We start from the raw sequence: 12637 nt of genomic DNA, 5'->3' as shown, positions 1-12637 counted from the left end.
TCTTCATTAATGACTACATTCAGCACATCATTTGGAAGATATAAATTCCTCAGGGTGCCATTTGGAACAAATTCTGCAGGTGAAGTCTTTCAGCGTGCAATGGAGCAAATTTTTTTAGGTTATCCATGTGCCATAATAGTAGATGATATATTGGTTCAGGGGCAATGGTGAGATAGCGCATGACAGCAATCTTAAGAGAGTTCTAGACAGACCACATTAAGTGAAGTTAAAGCTCATTCCTCTGAAGTGCAAATTCAGACTACCAGAAGTTACATATGTAGGTCATTTACTTAAAAGCCATTCTTGAAATGCCAGCACCAGATAATGTGCAAGCTCTACATTGTTTTCTTGGTATGGTCAATAACTCAGGCAAGTTTATACCAGAGTTCAGTGAGTTGACAGTGCCTTTGAGAGAGCTCACATGTAAAAATGTTACTTGGTCATGGCTAGACCAGCACCAGACAGCATTTGAAGTTCTTAAGCAAAAAGTTGCCCCCCCCCCCCAACATTAAGATACTATGATGTCAACAAACCAGTAATTCTTTCCTGCGATGCTTCAAAATTTGGTTTAGGTGCAGTTATTCTTCAAGAAGGCAAGCCAGTTGCCTACACAACTATAACACTTACACAGACTAAGATGCAATATGCTCAAATTGAGAAAGACTTCTGGCAATAGTGTTTGCCTGTTCCAAGTTTTATGATCATATTTATGGTCGAGAAATCCAGACTGAAACTGATAATCAAACTTTGGTTACAAAGAATGATGCTCAAATTGCAAAAGTACAAATTCAAAATGGTCTATACCAGTGATGGCGAATCTATGACACTCATGTCAAAGGTGACACACATCACAACGTTTTGTGTGACATATCAGCAATCATCAACACCCGAGTTACCAAAGACATTGCTTTTGCATTTGTTGCTCATGTGAAGTGCACTGAATTATTTTGTGCCAGGAGCTTTTGACACACCAAACCCAAAAGGTTCACCATCACTGGTCTATACGAAAGGCAAACTTCTTTATCTGGCTGATACCTTATCCAGCTCACCCAGAAATACAACTGAACATCTTGATGCAGAGAATTTTGACTTTGATGTCATGGAAGTGCATAATTTTTCTACCACAAGACTTGAAGAGTTATGTGACCATACAATGACTGATCCAGTTTTACAAAAGCTCAATCACTATATCAGTGTTGGATGGCCATCAAAGCAATCAAGTGTACCACAAGAAGTGCAATCTTACTTTCCTTATAGAGATGAGTTGTTGATGGAAGATGGCATTATTTTCAAAGGTCCTAAAATTGTTGTTCCTGCTTCCTACAACATGAATATATGCAGATTTTGCATCATGGTCACCTGGGTTCCGAGTCTACTAAGAGAAGAGCAAGACGACTAGTATTTTGAACTACTCTAGCAAAAGACATTGATAGAGTACTTTCTTCCTGTTCAGTATGTAATAGTACTAAAGTGCATTTGCAAAGAGAGCCACTTCAGCTAAGTCAAATTCCTGATCTACCTTGGTCAATTGTAGCTAATGACATATTCGAGTAGAACAATCAACATTACTTATTACTGGTAGATTCTTATTTCAATTGGTTCAAGATTGATCTACTACCTAATCTAACTTCTGCTACAGTCATTACTAAGTTGAAATGCCATTTCTCAGTCCATGGCAGTCCACAGAAATTAATCTCTGACAATGGTCTGACAGCTGTTTCAGAAATCTGCCAGAGAATGGGACTTCGTACATGTTACTAGAAGTCCAGAGTATCCACAATTAAATGGACTTGCTGAACGTGCAGTACAGAGTCCAAAGCAATTACTTGAGAAGTCAAAGCGTGACAATACTGATGTTTTTTTTTTAACTTACTCAATCTCAGAAACATACCCCGTGATGATATACTTGGCTTACATGCTCAGAGACTTCTAGGCAAACCAGAACAACATTGCCTATCAGTTCTAATTTACTGAGGCAATCAAAGCCCAGTTATCTAGAAAGTGTTCTTTCCAAAAGTCCAGCTATGACAAGTCGAGCAGATTTCTTCATCCATTGAAAAAAGGAAAGACAGTGAGGATACAAACAACGAAAGGTTTCGACCGGATTGGTCAAGTAACAAGTATTTCTCTCCGGGCCTCCATTGAAAACAGGACCTGTGGAATCTAGTTGTACTTTTTCGGTCAACAAATGTTAAATAAAAAATAAAAATGTTATCTGTGCACAGACGAGATCCTATTTTGTTAAATCTGTGGGTGTGGAGTACAGAAGAAATTGCAGACATCTTCTTCCTGTAGCAGAACCGATATCGCAGCATCATACCTGTGATAAAGACTAACTCTTAGAGCAATTCAGATATTATTCTTATTCCAGAACATGTCTTGACTCCTGATACCATTCCAGCAGATGATTCCAGTGTTCCTAAGATAGAACAGTTAGCAGAGACAATCCCAGCTGCTAAACCAGATCTCAAATTTTAAGTCATACGATATGGTTGCATTTCAAAGCTTAGTGTGAAATACATACATATATATATATATATATATATATATATATATATATATATATATATATATATATATACACACATATATATAGTTTTGTATAATTGCATGATGAAAATCATTTCTGTATAAATTGCATATTCATTAATTTCAGTGACAATGTCTAACTCATTTTCTCAAAGCAGGAAGATGTAGAATAACAGGCATGTTGTACCTTTAAGAAGCATTTCAAAGGTCTGTGTGTGCATATAAATACCAAGCATGTGTTAGCTTCAGTGCCATTTTGAAGGTGCAGCCAGAATGTCATTATCCATGTGCATGATAGCTAATCAAAGTAAAGTTACTTAACCTCATTTATGATATATTTGTATACAGTAAAGCTGCTTGAACAAGAACCCACGATGCTCACTTGTTTTATCCTGACCTGGTGAGCGACAGTATATATAACTCTGTGTGTTTGTGGGGGGGGGGGGTGCAGCCCACCCTCATTGGGGGTTGGGGGACTGTGCCCCCCACTTTCATGAGAATAAAATTATGTAGCTCATATTACGGTTGTTCTGATGGCCAAGTAGTTTCTTTCCCTAGGAAAGAATTTGATGACTGCAACATTTGCTGAACGGCTGTTTGATGGGTAGTGATCGATAAACAGCCATTTGATGGAAATGTCTTTCGAGGAAATAATATAGACTCCTCTTATCTGGGGAGACCTTCTGGAGGACTCTTTTTTCTAGCAGCTTTTCTATTTCTAATGCTGCTGCTTCTCTCTGATTGGGTGGAACATGAGGATTCTTTCCATTCTTGTATGGGGAATTTGGGAAAATGGTACTATATAACCTCTGTATATAATTCTCTGCACCCAAGAATCTTTTGTTATAGAAAGCCAGGCTCTTTGGTGCAGAGACAAATGCCCCTTGACTGACTCCAGAGGGCAGTAAACAGGCCTCCTTTCAGGAGTGCTGGTACTGCTTGTCCAAGAAGGAATCATGGAAGCCCTGGTTCTGAAAACCACCTATGCAACAGGGGGAGTGTCTTCCATTTTAGTTCCCCCTTCTGCACCTCTTTTCCTGGAAGAACTATATCCATCTGAATCTTAAAAGGACTCTGAGATTTATGAAACCATATTTTTCTACCTCCCCATTGATTCTTAGAGAAAGGTCTTTGAGGAGTAGAAAAATGTATGCCCACAGCAGACAGGGTCTTCCCCTCTTGTTCCCATCTGGAGAGCATGTTCTTTACCTTGGAGCCAAATAAGGAAGATCAATCAAAGGGAGCACTGGTAAATGAAGACCTAAAGGACTCCACAAAATCACACAGTCGCATCCATACATGTCACCTAATGGCTATGCCTGAACCCACCACCTGTGAATTAGATTCCACTGCATGGGAAATCAGCCTCATGGATGCATTAGAGATTGACTGAAAGGTGGCCAATTGCAAGGACACTCTACTTTGGCCCTCGGCAGACACGGACACAGAAAGAGATCTAGAAAGTTCTTTATTCACATCTCTTTGTAGGCTTGCAAAATGTGCCAGGTAATTCAGCTTACCAGATCTGTCAAATGTCCTTGACTCCCTGTTGTGGGGGATGGACAGAAGAGCTCTGTTCCATAAGTTCTTTTTGGGTGGCTGCCACCACAACCAAGCCATCAACCAAGACCCCCTTGCTCAGTGTGCCCTGTCCTTGGCAAGAACTAAAATTTTGTCAGGACATTTAGAGATTGGCTCCACAGTATCTGGTTCCTTTTTTCGCCTCATGAGAAACAATATCATCAGCCAGGGGAGCCTCTCAAGAAGTAGCCGGGCCAGACCTGAAAGTCTGCAGGAACACCAATTCCTTCTGGAAAGGGGTATCAGAAGACCAAACACCTTTCTGTTTTAAAAGTTCAAAAATGTCTCCAAATGAGACACCTTGTGGAGAACTGGGGGACCCCTCCCCTTCATCAAAATCAGTGTCCTCAGTGAGAGATTCCTAAAGAGAATCTAGGTGTCTCCTTTTACATGTCTTCTTCCAAATGGCCCCCTCAGTGGAGTGGTCTGAGGAAGTATTGAAAGAGATGAGGATGTCCTGAGGGATTGACTGAAGACGTAAATAGGCTGGCTGTCCCAGTGAAACAGATGAACGAGGCTCAGAGCAAAGAACTGAAGGCTGTAGAATTGTTTGATCTGAGGAGGGCAGGAACATCCTATCTCTATATAAAGAAAAGGCCCTCTCCAAAACCTTGAAGGCAGAACACCAAGAAGAAACCAGAGTTGATGGCAAAGGAGACGATAATTTGTGAACCATCAGCTCCTGTAAACCCATAAGTATTCCACCAGAAGAAGTTGGACTTGAGGTGTCCAGCATTGAAGCCCAAGAGGCAGAGATGGCTCCAATAGCTTTGGAGTTGATCCAGCACTGATGCTTTGGCTCTAAGAGTCCTCCTGCTCTGAAGGGTGTGGGGCTGGGAGACTCAAGGAAGTTACCAGAGTCAAAGAACAGACTATCTTTAGATCCAGTGAGGACACCCTCGGTGGTCTTAGATCCAAGGGCTCCAAAACAGTGGTTCAGTTCAGAGAAGGAGAGGCCAATGAGAGAGTAGACAAAGGTTGGCTCATGGATCCAGTGGGAGATGAAGCCAGAATAATCCCATCTGGATCTGAGCTCTGAAAATGTTCTCATCATCCTATCCACATCAGCCTCAGATAAACTTCTGGAAGACCTGAATGAATAAGAAGTTATGTACCTACCATAACGTTCCATGTTAGTTGTCTTCTCGCCTTCTTTCTTGCTGGATGGTTCGGAGCCGATCCTCGGCTCTGACTCAGCCTTCTACTAAAGCTCAAGAGCTATTTACTGGCTTGAGGCCTCCCCATATCCCACAATGCTAAATGTCAGATAACCAGATCTTGTTTGGCAGAGCTAGCACCATGGAAAAAAAAAATTTTAAGGACACCTGTCCAAACTACAAGGTTTACCTACAGTACTAAAAACAGAGAAGGACAAAACCTAGATAAAACTCAGCCAGAGGAAGAAGGCCTCAAAAGATTCTTCTCGGTCTGTCCAGGCTAGGAGGATGGAGGGTGGGACGCAAGAAAGAAGGCGAGAAGAAGACAACTAACATGGAACGTTATGGTAGGTACATAACTTCTTAATGTTAAGTTGTCTATCTCGCCTTCATTCTTGCTGGATGGGACAGCATCCCTAGCACCTTAGCCCTGGGTGGCTCATCGGAACAGACTCTTGAGCACAGTGGAACCAAAATAAGCTCGACTCTTGGAGGCCATATCCAACTTATAATGTGAAATGAAAGTATGAGGAGTAGCCCATGTGGCTGCAGCACAAATAGATTCCATTGGTAGTCTTGCTTGAAAAGCTACCAACGTAGCTAACGCTCTGGTGGAATGAGCTTTTGGTTGTGTAGGAAGTTCTTTATGTCTCGATTGATAAATCAAAGTAATAATAAAGGCCAACCACCTGGATAAGGTTACTTTATAAACAGGCAGGCCCTGCTTGCCCTCAGCATAGGATAGGAAGAGTTGGTCCGATTTTCTTGATTGTTTAGTCCTATCCAAATAAAAACGTAATTGCCTGTGAACGTCCAATTGGTGTAACTTTTGTTCAGCTCTGTTCGAATAGTTAGGAAAAAAGACAGGTAGATCAATAGCCTGATTGAGGTTTGTCTCAGAAGGTATTTTGGGCAGAAAAGAAGAATTAGTCCTGAGCGAAACTCTATCCTTGTGAAAAACAAGATAAGGAGGACGAATACAGAGGGCTTGAAGTTCCGACACTCTCCTAGCTGAGGTGATGGCTACTAAGAAGAGAGTCTTCCAGGAGTGTAATTTTAAGGAACAGGAGGCCACAGGTTCAAAGGGAGGGAGAATCAAGGAAGTTAATATGAGGTTTAAATCCCACGGAGGCGGGGGATCTCTAACCGGAGGCCTAAGTAAAATTGTCCCTTTAAGAAAGGCCTTACAAAGTTTGTGGGACATGATGCTGGTTTCTGACAGGCCAGCGTGGAAATTAGCGATAGCAGCCAATTGGACCCTAATAGTGGCAGACGAGGAACCTGCTCGAAAGAGTTCTGCTAAAAAATCTAGAACGTGATGGACAGGGGCTGTAAAGGGGTCTATATTTCTAGCCTCCGCCAAGAAAGAGAAACATTTCCACTTACTAGCATAAGTCTTCCTGGTAGCAGATTTGTGTGAAGAAAGGATGATTTCACGCACTGGCTGAGAAATATGTGGAAGCCTGGCTAAGGTTGGAAGTGGAGCAACCAAGCTGTGAGGTTGAGAAACTGAAGGGATTGGTGCAGCCCGCCCGACTGATGGACCAATAGGTCTGGCACTGGGTCCAGATTCCAAGGCTGCTCCAGCAGGTGACGCAGGAATGGGAACCAAATTTGTGGAGGCCAGTAAGGGGCAATGAGGATCATCCTGGATCCCAATGTGGTCGCTTTCTGAATTAGTTTGGGAATTAAGAGAAAGGGTGGGAATGCATACAGAAGACCCTGGGACCAATCGTGAACTACAGCATCTCTGGGGTAGTGGCCAGGGAGGGGGAAGAGAGTGAAGGAATCATCGCACTTGCTGTTGAGAGGGGTTGAGAAAAGGTCGCAGCAAGGTTGACCCCATCTGTGGAAAATTTTGTCCGCTACTAACTGATTGAGAGACCACTCGTGAGGCATGAGAATAGCTCTGCTTAGCCTGTCCGCTATGACGTTGGACTTCCCGGGGATGTGCGTTGCTATCAGAAACCGTTGAGAGGAGATCGCCCACTGCCAGAGTCTGAGTGCTTCTCGACATAAGGGATAGGACCTGGTTCCGCCCTGCTTGTTGATGTACCACACTACAGACATATTGTCTGTCTGAATTGCAATAGTCCCGGTGGGTAGAGAGTCCTGAAGAGCTTGCAACGCTAAAAGTACTGCTCTTATCTCCAAGACGTTTATGTGCAGGTGGTACTCTAGAGGTTGCCAAGTGCCCTGGACAGTCCTGCCCTGAAAATGCCCCCCCCCCACCTGATCAGGGAGACATCCGTTGTCACCGTGGCAACAGGAGGAGGAAGAACAAACGGTTTGCCTTGAAGTACTTGAGAGGAGACCATCCACCAAGACAGGTGGTCTTTGCATGATTGGGTGATTATTATGTTGTGAGACATCAGAAGCTGTTGAAAAGACCATTGGGTAAAAAGCATCCATTGAAGAATCCGCATGTGAAAACGAGCCAGGGGAATTAATGTGATTGCTGCTGCCATGAGACCCAAGGTTTTCAGTATAAATCTGGCCTGAGTTCTCTTGCACTGTAGTAAGGTCTGGACATGTCGGCAAATGTCTGATACTCTTTCTAAGGGAAGTTTTGCCAATAGCTCTTTTGTATTTAATCTTGCACCTATAAAGGTTATAGATTGACAAGGCAACAATGCAGACATTTTGAAGTTTATAGAGATACCTAGCTTGGAGCAAGTTTGGATGGTATAATCCTTGGCTCGCACTAGCTGATGCCTGGTGGAAGCAGTCAGGAGCCAGTCGTCTAGATATGGAAACACCTGGAATCCTCGCCATCTCAGGTGAGCCGTAACCACTGCCATACATTTGGTGAACACCCTGGGGGTTGTGGTGAGACCACAGGGCAGGGCTCTGAATTGATAGTGACTGGCTCCCAGCCGGAAGTGGAGAAACCTTCTGGAGCATCTGTCCATTTTGATATGCTAGTACGCATCCTGAAGGTCTATGGAGCACATCCAATTGTCCTGACCCAAAAAGGGTAGAATGGACAGAAGCGTGACCATCCGGAACTTCATTCTTTGAATCGATTTGTTTAACCTGCTGAGATCCAAAATGGGTCTCCAGTTCCCTGTCTTTTTTGGTACCAAAAAGAACTTGGAGTAAATCCTGGATCCTTGCTGGTCTGTTGGGACTGGCTGGATGGCCCTTTTTTCTAGCAGTTTTGAAATTTCTAGTACTGCTTGATCCCTTAGACCGGGTGGAACTTCTGGAAGGGACCTGTTTGTTTGTACAGGGGTGTGGACAAAGGGGATTTTGTAACCCTCGGATATGATAGACCATACCCATTTGTCTTGTGTGAGGAGCTGTCAGGCTTCTGGGTACAGTGACAATCTTCCCCCGACTGCCTCCGAAGGTGGAGTCGGGCAGCCCCTCAGGGGTGCTGAAAGGGTTTGTCAGAGAAAGATTCTCTGCTACCCTGATTTTGCGGACCACCCCTGCCCTTCGGGCGGCGTTTATTATTGTTCCCTCCTCTGCCCCTGGAGAGAAACTCACCACGTGTGTCAGGCACTACTCCCTGGAGTTTCTGAAACCACATTTTTCCACTCTTCTGACCTTTAGGGTATGGTCTAGAGGGAGTAGAAAAACGGACTCCCATGGCAGAGAGAGTCTTGCCTTCCTGCTCACACCTGGTAAGGGTATCCTTCACCTCTGGTCCAAACAGAGCCGAACCATCGAAGGGGGTATTAGTGAATGACACCTTAAAGTAGTCAGCAAAGTTGCATAACCGCATCCAGGCATGTCTTCTGAAAGCCATGCCTGTACCTGCGGCCCTACTTGCCCCATCGGCTGCATAAGAAATGAGCCGCATGGAAATGAGCCGCATGGAGGAGTTAACTATAGAGTTAAGGGTCGCCAGCTGGGAGTTAATCTTGTCCTGAGAACTCGCAGCTGATGGATCCTGAAGGGTATCACCCAGTTCCTTAAGAAGATCCCTTTGAAGGCAGGTGAAATGGCACAGATAGTTCAGCGACCACATGGAAAAAGTCGCTGAAGAAAACATCCGCTTCCCGTACCTGTCCACTGTCCTAGATTCTTTATTAGGTGGATGGACAGGCACCGAAGGGTCAGCCTACTCCTTCTTAGTGGCTGCTGCCACCACCATGGCATCAACAGAGACACCTTTTGTCAGAAATTGTTTGTCGGATAGGGCTGTAATAAACTTAGTGGGCCTGCGGGGAGTTGGTTCCACTGTGTCCGGTGCTGTCCACGCCTTTCGAGCCACCACTTCCATGAGTGGGTCGAAAGGTGGAGACACCCAGGACGTGGAAGGGTGAGAACCAAATGCGTCCAGGTACACCGACTCGTCCTCAGAAGGTCTAAGGGCAGTCCTGTTTCCCATCTGCCTAAGGATCTCTAGGATGTCTGAAAAGGAGACATCCTCAGAGGGGGACCTTGGGGACTCTTCCGAATCCTCCAAGTCGGTATCAGACGTGACTGACTTGGGGGAGTCAACATGTTTCCTCTTACATTTTCTCTTCCGAGGGGGCTCCTCCGAATGATCAGGGGAGGCCTCAGAAGAGGAAGATATGCCCAATGGGGTGACCTGGAGCGTCTGTTCTCCACACTTGGGGTCAGGAGGGTGGACAGAGACTGATGCAGGCACCATGGGGGAAGGAGCCGAAGGGGCCGATCATGGAGCCGACACAGGAGTCAGCATGTTCCTCATGACCTCGAAGGCTCCCCTGTCGGGCAGAGCAGAGGATCCCCACTCCAAAGAGACGTGAACCCCTCCCAGCACCGAGAGGGACGTCTCGGAGGCCGATGTCGGGGCCAAGCTCACCTGCGCCGAAGCCCAGAGAGGGAGAACGGGGTCGGACAAGGGTCCGATGCAACTCGCCCCCTTGGAGCTGATGAGGGAGTCTCAGCGCCGAGATCCCTCCAAGGAAGGAACCAATGAAGAGATCGGAGCCGAAGGAGCCGAAACGTGTGGTATCGGCTCCGACGCTTCTAAGATTCGAGCCCCAACCAGCTCCGGCTCCGAACACAAAAGGGGAGTCAGAGGAGGAACTGTTGAAGACACCGGGATAGCCACAGTCTGTTGAGAAGGGCTGGTTAACATCTTGGCCAGGGCCTGCGATTTAAGTAGTCTACTGACCACCCTCTCTAAGTCATGGTTGGATAACCTGGAAGACCGAGAAGAATGGGACCTATGGCTCCGTTCCGACTGCAGTAACGGTGACCTCGGAGCCGAGCGAACCGATTCTAGGGAAGGGGACCTAGAACGTTTCCGGTGTAATGACGGTTCCGACATTAAAGTCGGAGCCGATAGAGGTCTAGAGGTGTCGGCCCCAACCAGAGCCGACGAAGAGGCAGATGCCCCACCCGGCGATGGCTCCGAACTGGGAGCCACCGGCTTGGCCGGCTTTGAGGATTTCCCTGACTGAGGCTTCGCCGGGGATCCCTCTGGCTTGAGTAGGCCTCTCAAGATAAGTTTGCTCCTACGCTCCTGCAGGACTCTCAGGCTGAAGGCATGACAGACCGAACAGGAGTCCTGCAGGTGTAGGGAACCCAAGCAATACACGCAAGAAGTGTGACCGTCTGTTAGAGATATCTTCTGACAGCACGAGTCACACTTCTTGAAGCCTGAAACTTTGGTATCTTTGGACATACTGGTCCAGGGATACCAAAGAGAGAAAAAAAAATGTTACACTAGCGCTTAAACCAGACACACAGACACAGTCACACGCCCGCACTAGATAAGGTAACAGTAGTGAGTAGAAAAAACTATCACAAACACCCACACTTAATAAAAATAACTACAACAATCTAAATAAAAATTATAAGGCTAAACACTACACCTATAGTTACAACGGGGGGGGGGGGGTAGCCACTAATAGAGAAGGAACAATGGGGGGAGGGGAGAAACTCTCTAACAGAAAATGAGTTTCCTAAATGGGACAAACTAGGGGATACCAGTACAACTACTCTAAAAGTTAAGACAAACTAAGTCTAAGAAAATAACAGTTAAATTTTAACTGAAAACGATAAAAAAAGGATTAATACGACCTGAGCCAGTAAAAAACGCAACCTCATAGCTGAAGCAGCAAACGAGCTCTAGGGTATCTGACGCCTAGCATTGTGGGGTATGGGGAGGCCTCGAGCCAGTAAATAGCTCTTGAGCTTTAGTAGAAGGCCGAGTCGGAGCCGAGGATCGGCTCCGAACCATCCAGCAAGAATGAAGGCAAGATAGACAACTTAACATGATGTGGAGGATGGAGGTATTGAATTTTTGCAGGGGGAACCCTCCAAGAAGGGTGAAGGGAGCCAAGAAGTGACTGAATCTGGTAGGAACAGAGGTGTTTGAATCTGGGATGATTTAAATTTAGAAGCAGTCAGATCTGAGGTAGTCCAATCTGATTTTTTTTAGACATCTTAGTTGGCGTCTCTGAAGAAACAACCAAAGAGGATGTGAAATCTGATGACCTCTTGTGAGAGTCTTTATCTTTATGAGCCAAGTCTGGCCTTTCCTTGTCCGATTTCTTAAAATGGGTTTGAGCCCCAGCTATGGAAGCAGAAAAAAGACCTTCAACACCAACTTGTTTCTCCAATCAGTGAGGGCTCTGGGACTGAACCCACAGCAAACAGAGCAATCTGCATCTAAATAAGTTAGTCACAAACAATGTATGCATCCCTGTGGGCATCTGAGTTTGGGATTTTATGTCCATAGGCGATGCATTTTTTTTAAATCTGGAAGGCTTGTCATCCATACTGCCTAAGCTAAGTACACAAAAAAAATACCAGTAACAGAACCAACTTAAAGCTTCTTCTTTTTTTTTTTTTTTTTTAAAGAAGAAAGCAAGAAAAGGGAAGAACAACTACCAACGATGGTAATGTAAGGAATACTCTAACGAGTAACAGAGAATTTAAATAATAACATACCAACTATGCTACTATGGAAAAGTACTGAGAAAAATGGTAGCACCTAAGCAGAAAAAATAGCTAGAGATAACTAGCAAGAAAGCAAGGGAGGTAGAAGAAACTGAAATTAAAGTAAGGGATATGTTTTTTTAAGTAAACTCAGGATTATATTAGAAAACCAACTCCCAAAGCTCAAGGTCAACATGATCTGCATCTGAAGTTGAATGGCAGCAAATGAGAGCTGAGATATGTTAGGTTGGTGGGACATTATGAGTAGAGGGAGGACCTGGATCTGAGGACCTGGAAGAAGTGGCCAAGTCAGATTCAAACCCATCAGTTACAGAATGAATGAAAAGGACATCAAACAGAATATGTAAATGAAGAAATTAAAAGCTATCAAGAAAAAATACTAACATGGAAAATAAAAATTGATGATATAGAAAAATATAGAAGGATAATGGTATAATAATGTGATGAGAAAATATTATGTAAAACCATGGGAAAATTTACTA

General features: G+C 44.6%; 1 protein-coding gene across 1 annotated transcript in view; it reads right to left on the bottom strand.

The window, feature by feature from the left end:
* The window catches only part of LOC122808193 (endothelin-converting enzyme 1-like), a 1395094-nt gene that overhangs the window by 281453 nt on the left and 1101004 nt on the right, over positions 1–12637 (bottom strand). The window lies entirely within an intron of this gene.

The sequence above is a fragment of the Protopterus annectens genome, chromosome 8.part0, assembly GCF_019279795.1.
Source record: "Protopterus annectens isolate FY-2018-M chromosome 8.part0, PAN1.0, whole genome shotgun sequence".
NCBI classification, from domain to species: domain Eukaryota; kingdom Metazoa; phylum Chordata; order Ceratodontiformes; family Protopteridae; genus Protopterus; species Protopterus annectens.
Note: the sequence above shows the minus strand (reverse complement) of the source record. Positions and strands in the feature narration are given on the sequence as shown.